The sequence below is a fragment of the Oreochromis aureus genome, linkage group 11 (genome assembly GCF_013358895.1).
Source record: "Oreochromis aureus strain Israel breed Guangdong linkage group 11, ZZ_aureus, whole genome shotgun sequence".
NCBI lineage: Eukaryota > Metazoa > Chordata > Actinopteri > Cichliformes > Cichlidae > Oreochromis > Oreochromis aureus.
The window spans coordinates 24177246-24192765 of NC_052952.1; positions in this window are offsets into that span (position 1 = coordinate 24177246).

A 15520-nucleotide genomic window follows, 5' to 3' on the forward strand; every position below is an offset into this window, starting at 1 on the left:
TAACTTGTAGTTCTAAATTAGAAGATTATTGTGATCTTGAAATCTAAAAATAAAATTATATGTCATTATTTTTCATCGCTCAAAATAAGCGTCACAATCGCATAAACCATACCCACCGAAATGCTGTGCATTTATCGAGACACCCCAGGCAGGCCTAAGTATGGATCTTCGGATCCACATACGTATGTGAGCAGCTATTCTCCACCATGAACTATGGTAAAAACAAACACTACTCATGCCTCACAGATGACAGCTTACAGTCCTGCGTAAAGATGAAGTGACTTCGTACAGCCCCGATTTGCAGACGCTGTGCACAGAGGTTGGGAGCAGAAGTCCCATTGTAAACATACCACAGCAGACCCAACAATGTTTGCATGAACATGCTTTTCAGCATTTCTTTACTGACCACTTTTCACACATGGTTGCTGTACACATACAGCCGGGTTTAGCTTTTCAGCTCACAGCCCGACACATACCAACACAACAGCAGATAGAGCACAGACTCTAAGCTGGCGAGGCATGATTGCGGATGCCGCTCAGCTGTGTCCGCCTCCCCTGCAACGGCACTGCAGACCATGCCCCGACACACACGTTAACCATGTAAAATAAATATTTATCCAGATATTTTGCAAATATGTATTTTTCATTTTTTAGCTGCTTTTTTCAAATTATTTTTGAAATTCAGGTCAAGGCTCCGCTACAGGCTGTGAAATTCCAAAGGTGATATAAGGATGACGGCTCACTACAGTTTTTGTTTGCTATATGAATAATTTAAGTTCAGCTTCAGCTTCATTTAAAAGAGACCTTCAACTGGGTGTATTTACTTTTTTTCAAAATGTGTTCAAAATGTGTTCATTACATAAATAAAATTACATTTTCTCTGTAGCACCTCACGGATTTCATAAGCAACACAGTTTAGTTGTTTATACAAAGCATAAAGGTAAAAAACAATTACAGTGTTATCTTCATTTTAGATGTCAAAAAGTATTTGCGGCTCCCAGTGTTTTCTTTTCCATGGAAACTGGGTCCAAATGGCTCTTTGGGTGTTAAAGGTAGCTGACCCCCGGTTTACCTGCATACATCCTCCTCACCTGTCAGCTGTTTAACACCTGCTGCTAATTCAAGAAACACGCCCACGTTACCTGGTGATAGTCACAGTTTAACTGGGCAGTCAGTGTTCGATATAAAGGAATGTCGGCGCATTGTTCTGCACAAGATAAGTAAATATAGTTTTTTTCCCTGAGCGGAGAGCTGCTGGAGCTTTTTTCCCTACAGAGCACTTTATAGGCGAACCCGAGCAAATCGGTTTGGCTGAGGTTAATGTGTGTGTGAATGTTAGTTGGAAAGCACTAAGGAAAAGTGCTTGTGCGAATGGGTGTGAATGGGTGAATGCACAAGTTGTGTAAAGTGCTTTGAGTGCTCAGAAGAGTACAAAAGTGCTATATAAGAACCAGTCTATTTGCCATTTAAAACGGTATTTCATGACACAAATAGGGTTTTTCAAAGTACAGTTCTGTTAGTTTCGACATGCCAGTTGTTGGTGTGCAGAAACGCCTTCTAAAAACAATGGCCACCATGCCAAAGCAATGGTTTTGACTCGATCAGCGTTAACCCTGCCGCCTGAGTTTCATGGGTGAGGTTGACAGATAAAATTATTTCATGGTGAGACCTGAAGGAGTCAAGTGTGCCAAAATGAATTAATTAAATACACCATTAAATAATTAATTAAATGTGTCAATAATGAATTAATTAAATGTGTCAAAAATATTTATTTAATTAATTATTTCACATTTTCATTAATTATTTCCAATTTTATTTAATTATTGCCACATTTAATTAATTATTTAATGGTGTATTTAATTAATTCATTATGTCATTCCTGGCGTTCCATAAAAACATGCACTCACCTTCTGCTGTGGACGAAATAAGCCACGACGGCTATGATCGCTAACAGAAGCACGGCAGCAGCAACTATAGTAAAAACCATTCCTGCTGATGGTGGCATGTTTTCTGGCAGAATAAAGAATTATTACAGTCCGTTACTCACTGTGTTCCTAAATGGGGTTTACTAAGTGAACTAAATTATGTTACCTACAAATTAACAACTATTGTATACTGACTCTATTGACAAAAAATCCAAGCTTCAATTTCATAATCACACAATGCTTTCATGTTTTACAAGGATAATTTTTGAACAGTTTTTGCTCATTCATCTCCGATTTGCACAAACATTTTATGGTCCTAAGTCTTAATGTGTGTGTCTATCTATCTATCCATATATTTATAGAGATAGATCTATCTATCTATCTATATATATCTATGTATATATATATATATATATGTATATATATTGAATTCTGTTAAATTTTAGTTTCATGTATATATCAATTTATATAGGTTTATTTAAGTTTATTTTTTTTGGAAATAAGTTTATTTCCAAAAATGATGTTTCCGCCCACTTTAAAACAAATTTTTGCACACTGAAATCTGTTTATATTGCCATGAACATAAATCAGGATCTGTAATGTGGGATAGATGCATCAAAAATGTCCAGGTATTGGCTAGTTCAAATATGAAAAAAACAAAACAAACTCCATCACAAAGTCCCATATTTGAGTAGACAGTGATAAAAACTTCAAACAGCAAAATAAAACTAGCAACAATTTCTGAACAGCATATAGTTAAATTGCACAATAATTCAAAATAAAAGGTGTGGGATATTTTATGACATCAAATGTGTACCTTTTCTGTTAAGCTCTCTCTAATTTGCATAAAAAATATTATGGGTCAAAATTTTGACATTTGAATTTTTAGCTTTATCTCAAGTTTGTATCAAATACTTTTTAAAACACACACACAAAATATATGTAGAGGTAAGTCAACCCACTTTTTTGATACATTGTTATAACCAATGTTGGGAAGGTTACTTTTAAAATGTATTCCACTACAGATTACAGAATACATGCCCCAAAATGTATTTTGTAACGTATTCTGTTATGTTACTCAATGAGAGTAATGTATTCTGAATTCTTTGAATTACTTAATATAGTACCATGCTTTTTACAACTACATGAACGTACTATTGCTGTGTGATTTACTATTACTGAAGGTTACTCGCCTTACCAGTACCAACTAGATTTTTAAATCTTAATATAAAATGAGCAACAGTAGGGTGGACATTACGTAAGGCTGCACTTTTTGCAGCGATCTTGTACAGAAAACTATTCCGTGCGTATATAAAACAGGTCCACGGCTCCGAACTGTAGTAAAGGGACCTCTGGCTAATACGTTGGGTTCCGTGTCGGGCTCGTAGCCGAAAACTAGCTTTACTTTGTTGTCTTGGTCAACCTTGCTAGTGAGAGACAGAGAGAGGCGTTGAAAGGCTGCTCCAACAGAACTTATTGTTTCGGAGGAAAACATGAACACAGTGTACAGTTAAGTCTTAATAGCTTACTTACAACTGGGCTCGTCAGGCACTCTTTTTGGCTGCAGTGGTTATTATTATATTTACATGCTTCCATCTCCTGTTGTTTCTGGTCAGTGACAACTTGTACTTTTCGACTCTCCTTTTTCTCCCTCCCTCGCGCTCACAGACACATAACAGGTATGGCAGTCCATTCTCCCTGCTGCACGGACTACACTGCCCATAACGCTACATTCTTCTTTATGCCTGTAACACTCTGCCTATTGCCTTCTTATTAAATAATTTTTTTAATAATAATTTTAAAAAATATTTCTTTACCTCATTATGCGGGCCGCAAGTAGAGGTGACATGGGCCGCGAGATTGAGACACAGGCATTAGAGCCTCCTAATGCGTGTTTTGTTTGGGTTTCCACCAGCGTGGAATTACCAAAAATAGAGAGGGCATAGCCTAACATATGAAACAGGAAAAGACCGCCGTGTAATCCATTTATTTAAACAATTTTTTTCCAGTTCATGTATTCCGTTACTCCCCAACACTTGTTATAACTATTTTAGATGAAACTGAGAAAATAAATGTTAAATATATTTTTCATGTTCAAGACCTTCTCTACCTGGCATTTCCAGATCTATTGCCCCAGAGCACTCTGATAAAAAAGGTTAAGTTTAACAGGTAGGTGCCGAAAAAAACATCAACAAGTTTTTAATACCTCTTAGTATCTTTGAGACTTAACCTAAACGATCCAGCTATTCTAGGACATTTGGTTTCGAAATTGTAGGTAGGTAGAGTAGGTCTTGAAATGATAAACATGCGCCTATTTAACAGAATTATTTTCTGAGTTATAAGAGTACAATCCAGAAACTCCTGAATTTTGTTCAATTTAAATAAGATAATCTACTGATAGTATTGGTTTTTTTTGGGTACACCTTGTCATATTTGTTCCAAAGATCTGATCAGGCATGAAAAGTATAGTAAAATAATTTTTTTCTTCATCTTTATGACTAAGAAGTTCATGTTAGAATGTATTCTACATAATTTATCTTGTGAAATTTAATCATATACCACTCAGAAATGGCCACTAATTGTCTTTTGGAATGTGAATTTTTTAAAAATGTGTGCTTAAATATAGGACTTTGTAGGAGTGCTGGACTTTTTTTCATATTTAAACTCACCAATTAAAAGAAAACTTTATATGTATCTGCCCCAAATTACAGACCCTGATCAATATTGATGTTCAAAGTTTGTACCATAAAATTTATTATGCAAACTGGAGACGACTGACCAGAAGGCACTTGTTGATTTTTGATAGAATGACCCACAGCGCAAAGATTTTACCAACTAAATATAGATCCTTGAATCATACATAAAAATAGATGTTAGTCCAAATTTTTTTTTATATTAAAATGAATGGGACATGAAACAGAAAAAAAAAAAATTTAAACCAAATGTGTAGTTTGTGTCAGTTACCTTTTGAAGATTTTCCCTAATAAATAATACCTAATATAAAATACCTAATATTGTTTTGGCTCAATGTATAAAAACAGTTTACATCCTTACCTTGAACAACAAGTTTGGTGGTTCCTTCAAATGTACCACTCGGAAAGGTGGTAATCCTGCAGGTATAGGATCCTGCATCTTTCATTTTGACATCCTCAATTATCAACGAATGTTCATTAAATGCCACTCTCTCCTTCAGTGGACTCTCAAAAATATTCACTCCAAAGACAGAGTTGAAAGCAATAAGAGCGACTTTTTCCCCCCCCGTTCCTCCTTCTTCCAGGAGAGACCACTGAACATGAGCAATATTGGTATGTGTTGGTCCTTGGATTAACTGACAATGCAGGGTGACATCATCTCCAACGTATCCAGTCACTTCAGGTGAGACTTCGACCCTTTGTGCCACAAAAACTGTCAAAAGGAAAATGAAGACAGAGATAAGGGGAAGACAGATGGATTTAGAAGAGAAACTGATTTAAACTGATATTTATTCTTTATTTTCAGTATGTTATTTCTAGCATAGCATGAGTGTTTTAGAAAAGCTGGTAAAAACATAAAACTGGGTCTTACCTGGGAAAAATGTAATGTAAATTAGCTGAACCAGCAGGCGAGATGGTCCGTTGCAAATTTTCATTGCGCTCAACAACAGGAACTAATAATACAGAAAAAGAAAACTTACAAATCATACAGGATCCTTGATTAAGTATGTCAGCTTTCAAGATGAACCAACAACGTTGAACGTTGAACAACGTTACAAACAGAGGGATCCGTAACTTTTCTGGTTTAGTGTTAGAGAATAACCTGGAGACTAGACTGAAATATTAGACCACTGGAAAAAAGAGCATTTGCAAAGAAGAATATAGGCTGATTTAGTCATTAAATGCTGTAACACAAGAAAATAAATAAAACTGCTGCCTTAAAATAACTCAGCTGACTAATTCACAATAAATAAATACTCCTTTAAAGTGAACCTTTACATTTTGTACACTTTAAAAATAAGGCTTCTGTCCACAATGTAAATAGAAATTAAAAAACTTACCCAATAAGGGGAGAAGAAACAGCTATGTGGTGTAAGAAACAATTTGTCATCTGTCAAAACTCTTACTGGACATGCATTTTTTCCCTAAACCTTTACACAGTGAAGGTTAGCTCTAATTTTCAGATCAGGCCAAAGAAATGAGCATGATATCAATTTACTCCTCTCTTCCCTCTTTCATGTTCTGCTCAACAGGGACCTCGTGCGGTCAAATCAAAGTGATTGCTGATAAATAATGATCTGTTTTTCTGGCACGTGAGAAGGTGAAAAATTTAAATACCAATAAAAGTGATGCTTGTGCCTGTGTGCATTCAGTCAAATCCCACTTTGTGTAAGAGCATCTTGAGCATGTCGGGCTAAAGCTTTTCCATTTTCTATGATTTAAATGAAGCATTTGCAGGTGTGAAAATGTTCATGCTTTTATTCCCTTTCTTTGAAGTCGGTGATGATGTTGGTTGCATTATAGGAGCACATTTTATATCTTGATGTGAGTAATTTGCATGTGAAGGGTAAAAAAAAAATGCATATATACCTATAGAAAAGACCTCAATGTGCAGTTCCACATACATGATAATGCATAGTGCCACTTCCTTCTCTTTTTTCAGCACTAAAGATTTCAGCATATCTCTAAACTTGACTTTCATTTCGATTGTTGCAACTGTATACATCTATAACTTCTGACACTATATTGAAAAAAATATGTGTATAGGAATATGAACATGTCAAACAAAACTGCTGCAAGGATGACCTTTACCACAGAGACATATACAGAGAGAAAACATCAGCACCCTGACGATCAAAGCTGGTGACATTCAGTTTTGTGGTGCCAAACTGAATGTGTTCACACAGGTTGACGTGCCTGCTGTAGGCTTGTGGTATGGCGGTTGGAATTTGCCTGTGACACGCTCAGCGTTGACTGCCAGTCTGCTTGCAGGTTTTTTTTCCTAGAAGATAAAAGCTAACACACACACACTGTGTAAAATGAGTATTGAACACACCACCAATTTTCTAAGTTAATTAATTTTTAAGGTGCTATTGACATAAAATTTTCACCAGATGTTGGTAACAACCCACCCAATCCACACATACAAAGAAATCAAACCATAGATGTCCATAAATTAAGTTATGTGCGATAATGAGAAATGACACAGGGAAAATATACAACCCCCCCCCCCCCAAAAAAAACATTCCCCTCTTGTCCTGCATGCTCTCTTTTCCAAAACCTGGCTCCTCTACCAGAGGCCCAGGAGCTTGTGGGTCCTGTGCAGTATCCTTGATGTTCCTAGGACTGCGCTCTTCTTTCTACACCACCAGAAGAAGAAACAAGTTAGGCCACATGTAATATCACAGCCGGGCTGCTGTACATCGAATGACCAGCAAATCAAAAATTTAAATTTGTCCTCAAAAACTGGACTGTGAAAAAAAAAATTGAAGTTGACATGAAGCGATGATGAGCTTGCCTGATGTTCCTAAACTAGAAAAACAGAAGAGAGATTCTGGGTTCATCCAATTCTCACGAAAATGCAGCGGCGTACATTTTTCATACATACTTCAGGATGTCAGGGGCAGTTTGAACTCTAGTTAGTGGTGCTGGGTTCACATCTGAGGGGGCAGAGAAATCATTTCAGAGAGCTGAGTGAGCCAGAGTAGGGTTTAGCTGTGTGTCTTATCATTTTATTATTTCCATAGTATTGTTAATTCATTACAGGTGCACGGTTGGGGCTATGAGTGCACTTTTTGCCAAATGCAGTGATCTGATTGGTCGGATCTGTTTATTCAAATCTGAAAAAACAGAAAAATCAAGCTTCTTTTAAACGAATAAATAAAGTAAAAGTAGCAGCAGCCGGTAATAAACCAGTCTTCATCGAGGAACAGTGCTCTTTAATGAATTCAGCACATGACTTTACATCGTAAAGGTAACACGGAGACAATTCCAGTTATCAGTTAGCCATCTTAATTATATTCTAACTCTAAAATTTTACCAACTCAACTTTACTCTTTTTTCGCGACACCACACTCTAGTGGTGCAATATGGTATAATCATTACAGGACACAACAGTAAATTAATCATGACGTTGATGAAATTGTGCAGTTGATGTGAATGGCTCACATCACAGGTGAGTCCAAAAAATCTTTTTAATCCCCGAAATATCTGTACAGAATTTATGTGTCTGGTGTGAAAAGGCCTTAACTTTAAATAACATGAATTTATTTAAAGCTTAATGAACAGCATCGCCTTCATCTTTTCCCCTTATTTCTTCAAAGAAAGGCTGATTTATATCATGGAACCCTCCTCTCAAAAACGGATATAGGTGTAACATTCTATGTGAAATAAGCACTTAAACCTTATGTTTTGAGCACATGTATAGCACCATCTTCTGTCAGTACAGAATATTATGTCATTGGGTTGGTTGGTTGTGGCTAAGAAACTTGCATTAGTTTTTGTTAGCTAACTAGTGATCTCGTGACAAGTGAAACCCTTACACAGTGACGGTTAGCTCTGATTTTCAGGTCAGTTCAAAGTTCAAATAAGTCAGTTCAAATAAGCATGATGTCAATTTACTCCTCTCTTCCCCTTTCATGTTCTGCTTAACAGGGCCCTCCTCACGTCAAATCAAGATGATTGCTGATAAATACTGAACAGTTTTTACTGCCATGTAAGGAGGTGAAAAATTAAAACAAAACAAATTAAAACAAATCCCACTTTTTGTAAGAGCATCTTGAGGATGTAGGGCTAAAGCTTTTCCATTTAAATGAAGCAATAGCAGGTGTGAAAATGTTCATGCTTTGATTCCCTATATTTGTAGTTGGTGATGATGTTAGTTACATTCTAAGAGCCCGTTTATATCTTGACTGGAGTATTTGCATGTAAAGGATTAAAAAAAAATGCATATATAACTATAGATAAGACCAATGTGGCATGGTCCTGGGTCATCCCAGTTCAGGTTTTAGCTTAGATTTCGCCTTCACCTTCGCCTTCGCCATTTGTTTGTTTGTTTTTCTATCAGCCAGAATAAACGGCCCACTTTTCGTTAAAGTTCCGTTCTGTGCCTGGTGATTCTGCCATTTGGCCATAACAGCACAGCCTGACCCATGTCCGGACCCAGCAGATAGTATATTCAAGAACTTTCTGGAATTCATCACTCGAGTGACACAACTTTGTGGACCGTGGATTATCTCCTCCGCATGCAGGCAGGAGGAGGGCAAGGAGTTCTTTCGGGCCCAGCTGGACCGATGATTTCTGCCTACCCGGCTTGTAGAGATGGACTGTTGGAACTTTTGAAAGAGTTTATTGGGACTGTGTTGCCACGACAGCAGCCTCGCTGTCCCGAGGGAGTACGAGTTGGCACCCTGAGAGTCTCCCCTAGCCCGGTCTTACCGGAATCTCCACCTTGGTCGGCTCTCTCGTCACCCGCCACTTTTCTGGTAGGATGGTACTCAGATGGCAATGAGCCCACCGCCATGTAACTTTCGGCTCCGGCTTCAGCTTCTCCTGCGTCCATGTGGAAGTGGTGTCCCCACCATCGCCAAGCCTGAGCCTGAGGAGGCTCCCCAGCTAATGCCATCTGTGGCGTTGTTTTCCACGAACCGTCTTGTCATGAATAAAACTGACTCTTTTTCTGATGATTTACCCATAGCCGTGGCACTTGAATCAAGAGGGGGTTATTCACTGTCAGCTCAGAATAAAACAGTCATTTCTGCTTTCAACCTGGCCAATTCGGCTGGTTTCAGGATTCCTGGTCTGGATAGCAATAATGACTATTATGACTGTGTCTCTGGTGTTATGAACTCAAAGACTTAATTCTGTATCTCTGAAGACAAGAATAAGAGTCATGTTTCTAGACTGTTTAATCCCATCATGGCAGTCTCAACTCTTGAGACGGCCAACTCTGAGGCTGTGATTAGGGCATCCAAATCTGTCGTTAATTAAAATGTTTCTGCTTCTGTCTGTGTAAGCCTGGCATCTTGCTCCACTAATCCTATAAAATTGTTGCAGGATAAAGTTTTGGTAGGAAGTAATGCTGTGGTAACTAGTTACAGTCTGCACTGCCACTTGTAGCAGCCAGTAGTTCTAGTACGGCATTAACTGTTCTCTATCTTAATGCATTGTCGTGTTGATTTCTTTGTGTCAAAGACTGCTTCTTGTGGGGTCTAGCTGAGGACTTTAAGACTAGGTGTTCTGAGCCTCATTCTAGAATCCATGTGCTCTTCAGCCAGCAGAGTCCAAAGATACATTAATCCTCTCTGATACTGTTAATTCGAAGACTGCGCTTTGTGTGACCGATCCAGCTGCTTCTGAGACTAAGACTGGTGATGGTCTTGTAAACAGTGTTTTCATGGGCAATTGCATGGAAAATGTTTGTGCTGAGGCCAAGCTGGGCTCCTGTAGGACTGAGACATGAGCCAGGTCAGATCCAGAGGACTCAGTTTGCTCTGGATCCCCGGAGGTGCTCATTTCAGCTCCCACTGGGGGTTCAGGAGAGCCCGACCAGCTTTTTCCTGTGTCAGCTGGGGGTTCAGTAGAGTCCAGCCAACAGACTTTTTGTGCTCCTGTTTTTTTTCTTTGTAATGTCTTTGTCCAAGTCTCCCCTGTCTGTTATAGAATAGAATAGAATGCCTTTATTGTCACTATACAGTTGTACAGTGTCTCAGTGCAAACATGCTGGGGGGGCACAGTTCTGCAGCGCTATATACATATGGACAGTATTAACAGAGGAAAAAGATATATATATATATATATATATATATATATATATATATATATATATATATATATATATATATACATATATATATATATATATATATATATATATATATATATATATATATATATATATATATATATATATATATATATATATATATATATATATATATATATATATATATATATATATATATATATATATATATATATATATATATATATATATATATATATATATATATATGTGTATATAAAAACACCCAGCACGCCCCTGCGGGCGGTTTATCCTTCAAGCTCGGGTCCTCTACCAGAGGCCTGGGAGCTTGAGGGTCCTCTTGCAGTATCTTAGCTGTTCCCAGGACTGCGCTCTTCTGGACAGAGATCTCCGATGTTGTTCCCGGGATCTGCTGGAGCCACTCGCCTAGCTTGGGAGTCACTGCACCTAGTGCTCCGATTACCACGGGACCACAGTTACCTTCACCCTCCACATCCTCTCGAGCTCTTCTCTGAGCCCTTGGTATTTCTCCAGCTTCTCGTGTTCCTTCTTCCTGATATTGCTGTCATTCGAACCGCTACATCGATCACTCTGCCCGTCTTCTTCTGTTTGTCTACCACCACTATGTCCGGTTGGTTAGCCACCACCATTTTGTCCGTCTGCATCTGGAAGTCCCACAGGATCTTAGCTCGGTCATTCTCCATCACCCTTGGGGGCATCTCCCATTTTGACCTTGGGATCTCACTGATCACTGCTGCCGTAGTGTAGATCAGCTTGTTAGTGTCGGTAATCGTGGTTGTAGGTATCGTCCGTAGCGCTGCATTAACATCATCTAGCAGACCTTCTGAGGGTACTTCACGTAATCTTGGTAACCGGCTAGGGGGGGTCCAGGTTTCAAGCTTGGCCATGATCCTATCCTTCAGGTCAGTTCCTCTCGCACTCAACGATCCTTCTCCTATCGCACTTGGGGCTATGTACCCAATCTCGGGTGGGGTGATGATATCTCCCCTGACCTGGCGTCCTGACTCCTCCTTGCCGTAGCATTTATGTTGTACCTCGTCAATCTCTAGCTGTGAGAGCAGTCCCTTCTTTCGAATGTTGGAACACTGAGCTACTAGTTGTTTCGCCGTCATTGTGGATGTTGGGTATCGACGTCCGAGCCGGCATGCCTTCATATTTATCTGTCTCGCTCATGTCTGCGGTAGGCACACTTTAGCATAGGGGGTCTAGCCTTAGGACCCTTACTGGATACAGACGCCCCAGGCAGGAATCGAACTTGCGATCTTCTGCTCCAAAGGCGTGTAGTCTAACCACTACGCTATCCAGCTGCATATATATATATATATATATATATATATATATATATATAAAATGTACAAATATACAAGCCAGTTTTAAAAAAAGTAATATGTGATAAATAGTGTTGTGTATATACAGTTGGGTTATTGCACATAGAATTGGTATTGCACAGTGGTGGTCCATAGAGGAAGTGGGAAAAAAAAAATTGGGGGGTGGGGGGGCTGTGTTATCAGTGCATGTGTGAGTTCAGGGTGGTTATGGCTTTGGGGAAGAAACTGTTTTTGAGTCTGTGGGTTTTTGTGCTGATGCACCTGTAGTGCTTCCCTGAGGGAAGCAGGCTGAACATGTTGAAACCAGGGTGGGAGCTGTCCTTGATAATGTTTGCTGCTGTTGTGGAAGTTTTCCATTAAATAAAGCCTGCAGATGAGGGGTGAGCGGTAGCTAACATTCTTTAGTCAAAGCACACAAAGAACAGACAACCAAGCTTGATGGAGAGCCTACATGACCGTGGGGCAGTTCAGCAGAGTCTCACTGAGCCTAGCATGGCTCTCAGTTAAATACCTTCCACAGGAACAAAAGGCAGTACACAGCTGTTTCACACCTTAAGGTTCACACTCCCTTGCTACCTCCCAGAGTCCTCGAAGAGACAAAAGATTCCTTCCTGTGGAGTTGTCTGCTTCCCCCCAACTTCCTAAATAGACCCCCACCATTTGTCTTACTGTATGGGTGTCAGACATGTTAAAATCCAGTGGCACCAAGGCATTATACAATAAAATAATGTGATTAATACATAAGTAAAAGAAATTCCTTTACAATCCCACCCTTTGATTCTTAAATCAAGAATCACATTAATACCAGAATTTCTTTCCCGACATTCTGTAATCACATCAACATTATTGTACACTTAAAGGAGTTTCACACTGTGTATTCTCACTTCACTGTTCGCCCACCACTCTTGTTCATCCCCACAATCTAAGCTCTCACATGCAAATGGCTACAACAATGATACAGAGGAAAGGCCTTCTCCAGAGTGTCAAAGTACTTTGCATGGCAAAGTGAAACAGCATTAGGTGGTCATTCTCAGTCCCAGTCATGGCTCCTGGTGTCTGTGCCATTTACAGAGTCATAATTCCAACGCTGATCTCCCTCTGCGCTGTCAACTTTGGAGCTTGGCACGCTCTCTTCATCCCTCGATTTCTGTTCCAACGCGGCTGTAGATTAGGAGCAGAGCAAGTCGTACACTCCTGTAGTCTTCCTCAACGTCAACGTAGAAATCTCTTTCATTTTATTTAAGATTTTGCTGTTCAAAATCTTCTTGTGACAATCCTTTGGAAGCCCAGTGGTGCAGCCCACTGTCGTTTGTCTGCTGTCCTGCAGATGGTCCCTGCTTCTCACTGGTCCTGTTGAAGTGTTCTCTCCCGGTCGTGGTCTGTATCTGCGTCAATCCTTCCATATCCCTCATGTCACGGTCTCTGCAATTTAAAAATGAAAGCTTCCACGGAAAACCCTCTTTTGCCGTATGTCAGCTTAGCACAATTAGACATGCACAATGAAGTTGTGCATTGTCTCTTAAAAATTCCCAGGGATTCTCCCCTGGAGTAGTTTCACTCCAGGCCCTGTCTTAAGAAAACATTAGCCAGTGGTGTGTCCTGCTGTAAATCATGTGATTGGATCATATGATTAGCCCTCTGCTGTGGAAAAATAGATGTAGATGTTAGCGCAGCGCATGTGTATGCACACTTTCTCACAGTGACCTCTGCACTGTAAACAATACAAGGTCATGAATAACACACCGCTGGTAAATTCAAAGACATAGAAAGTGGCAATTAAAAGGTTAAGTCAGCACGGCCTAAAAGCCCATGCAACCTGTTGCTGTCATCTTTCTGCTCCTGTAAAAAGAAACATACATACATACATCTACCCTTTTGTCAGGTCAAGGTGGAGGTGCAATCTTGTATACTGGTGTCAAGTCAGTCAAGCTTTTGTCAGTCCAGTCAGTCCCCATTTTTATTTGCTGACAGTAGAACCTCGTGACGCAATAAGTTTCTACTGCCAGCAATGACGTCATTTCAAAAAAGAAAAAGAATTTAGACTGGATTACCTCGCTGAATCCTTTTTGGCAGGGACTTGTTTTCTGATTGTCCCAAATAAGTGGCTTTCTCCCGAGCCCATTTTAATTTTTTGGAGAAACTCACTTGCGATTGTTCAACATGTTGTGTAGCGCTTTCGATCCTGATCTTGCAGGCCTGCTTCAAAAAGAGGAAATTGCCAAACAAAAATCTCAGTGCACTGTTAAAAATCAAAAAATATGAAGGCCTCTTTTTAGAAGTTGTCTAAGCATACTCTCTTAGAATGATAGATCAAAACAAAACTAATTGGCAGTTTCAAAGTGGTACCAAAAGAAAATGCAAAATCCCCAAAACTTCCATCCACCAGTCACACACCTCACACAACAATATTCTATTAGATAACGAGTTTTGTTTTCCCCCATGTAACCAGATGTGTGTCATGATAAGACCTCCCCCACACATCAGAAACAAGAAACTCAATAATCTATTAGTCTCCACTCATCTGACCCCCCTGCATCATTCTGTTCACCCCTGCAATGATTCAATCATCCTTCCCCAAAATAATACTAGTTCACTAGTCTATGTATCACTTCTTAACCCACTAAGTCAACCGGACAAGATGATGGTAACAGCAATGCATGCTTAAAATGCTATTTGGTCTTCATGAGCTTCATTGCATGTGTATATGTGTTAGTAGGATTAATGCATTTTTCTGTTTGTATAATTTTTGTGTACCTCTCCTCTTTGCGGTGCTCCAGACACTTTTCAATTCTCCACGCAAGGCAGTCGTTTTTTCTTCCCAGTTTCCTAAACCCAAATTTCAGTTCCCACACTAAAAACAGCTTCCTCCATGTCCTCCCCTGCGGTCTCATCTCATCTCTCCCCCTTGCAGCAGTCCAGTGAGAGTCAGTTGTCTTTCAGCTTCGTCCTGTGTTTTCCACTGTCTCATCTTGCCATTTTGCTCCAAAAGTGGCAAATGTCCAACTCAGACAGTCTTTTCAAAGGTCCATTCACACACAGTGAAGTTGCAGCTCGTTGGAAATGCACATCCATCCATCCAGTGATGATGAGGCCATTTTTCTCCTTGCTGTTGCTGTCTTGCACAGCTGCTGCTGGAACTTTTCTTCACTGCTCAGGATACTGCTGTGAGCTCTTGAGATCCATCTCATTGTTCTGGAACTGCATTTCTTGTCTTCAGGGAGAGAATCTTGGAGCTTGTGTTCTCAGGGTGACAAACACATGGAAGTTAAGCTGTAAAACAATTCGGCCAAAACTTGGCTTGAGTGTTTCTAATGGTGTTAACCCAGGGCTCTAGAGTGTGACCAAATTTTTCAGTGGTGAGACTAAAAAAAAATATTTGGTCGCACCGGTGCGACCAAATATTTTCGGGTAACAAAAAAAAAAAAAAAATCTCTGCAACTCTCCGTGTGGTCAACAACAGACACACATTATGTCCCTATCGTGGACTAAACCAATCAGAGATAGTCAGGG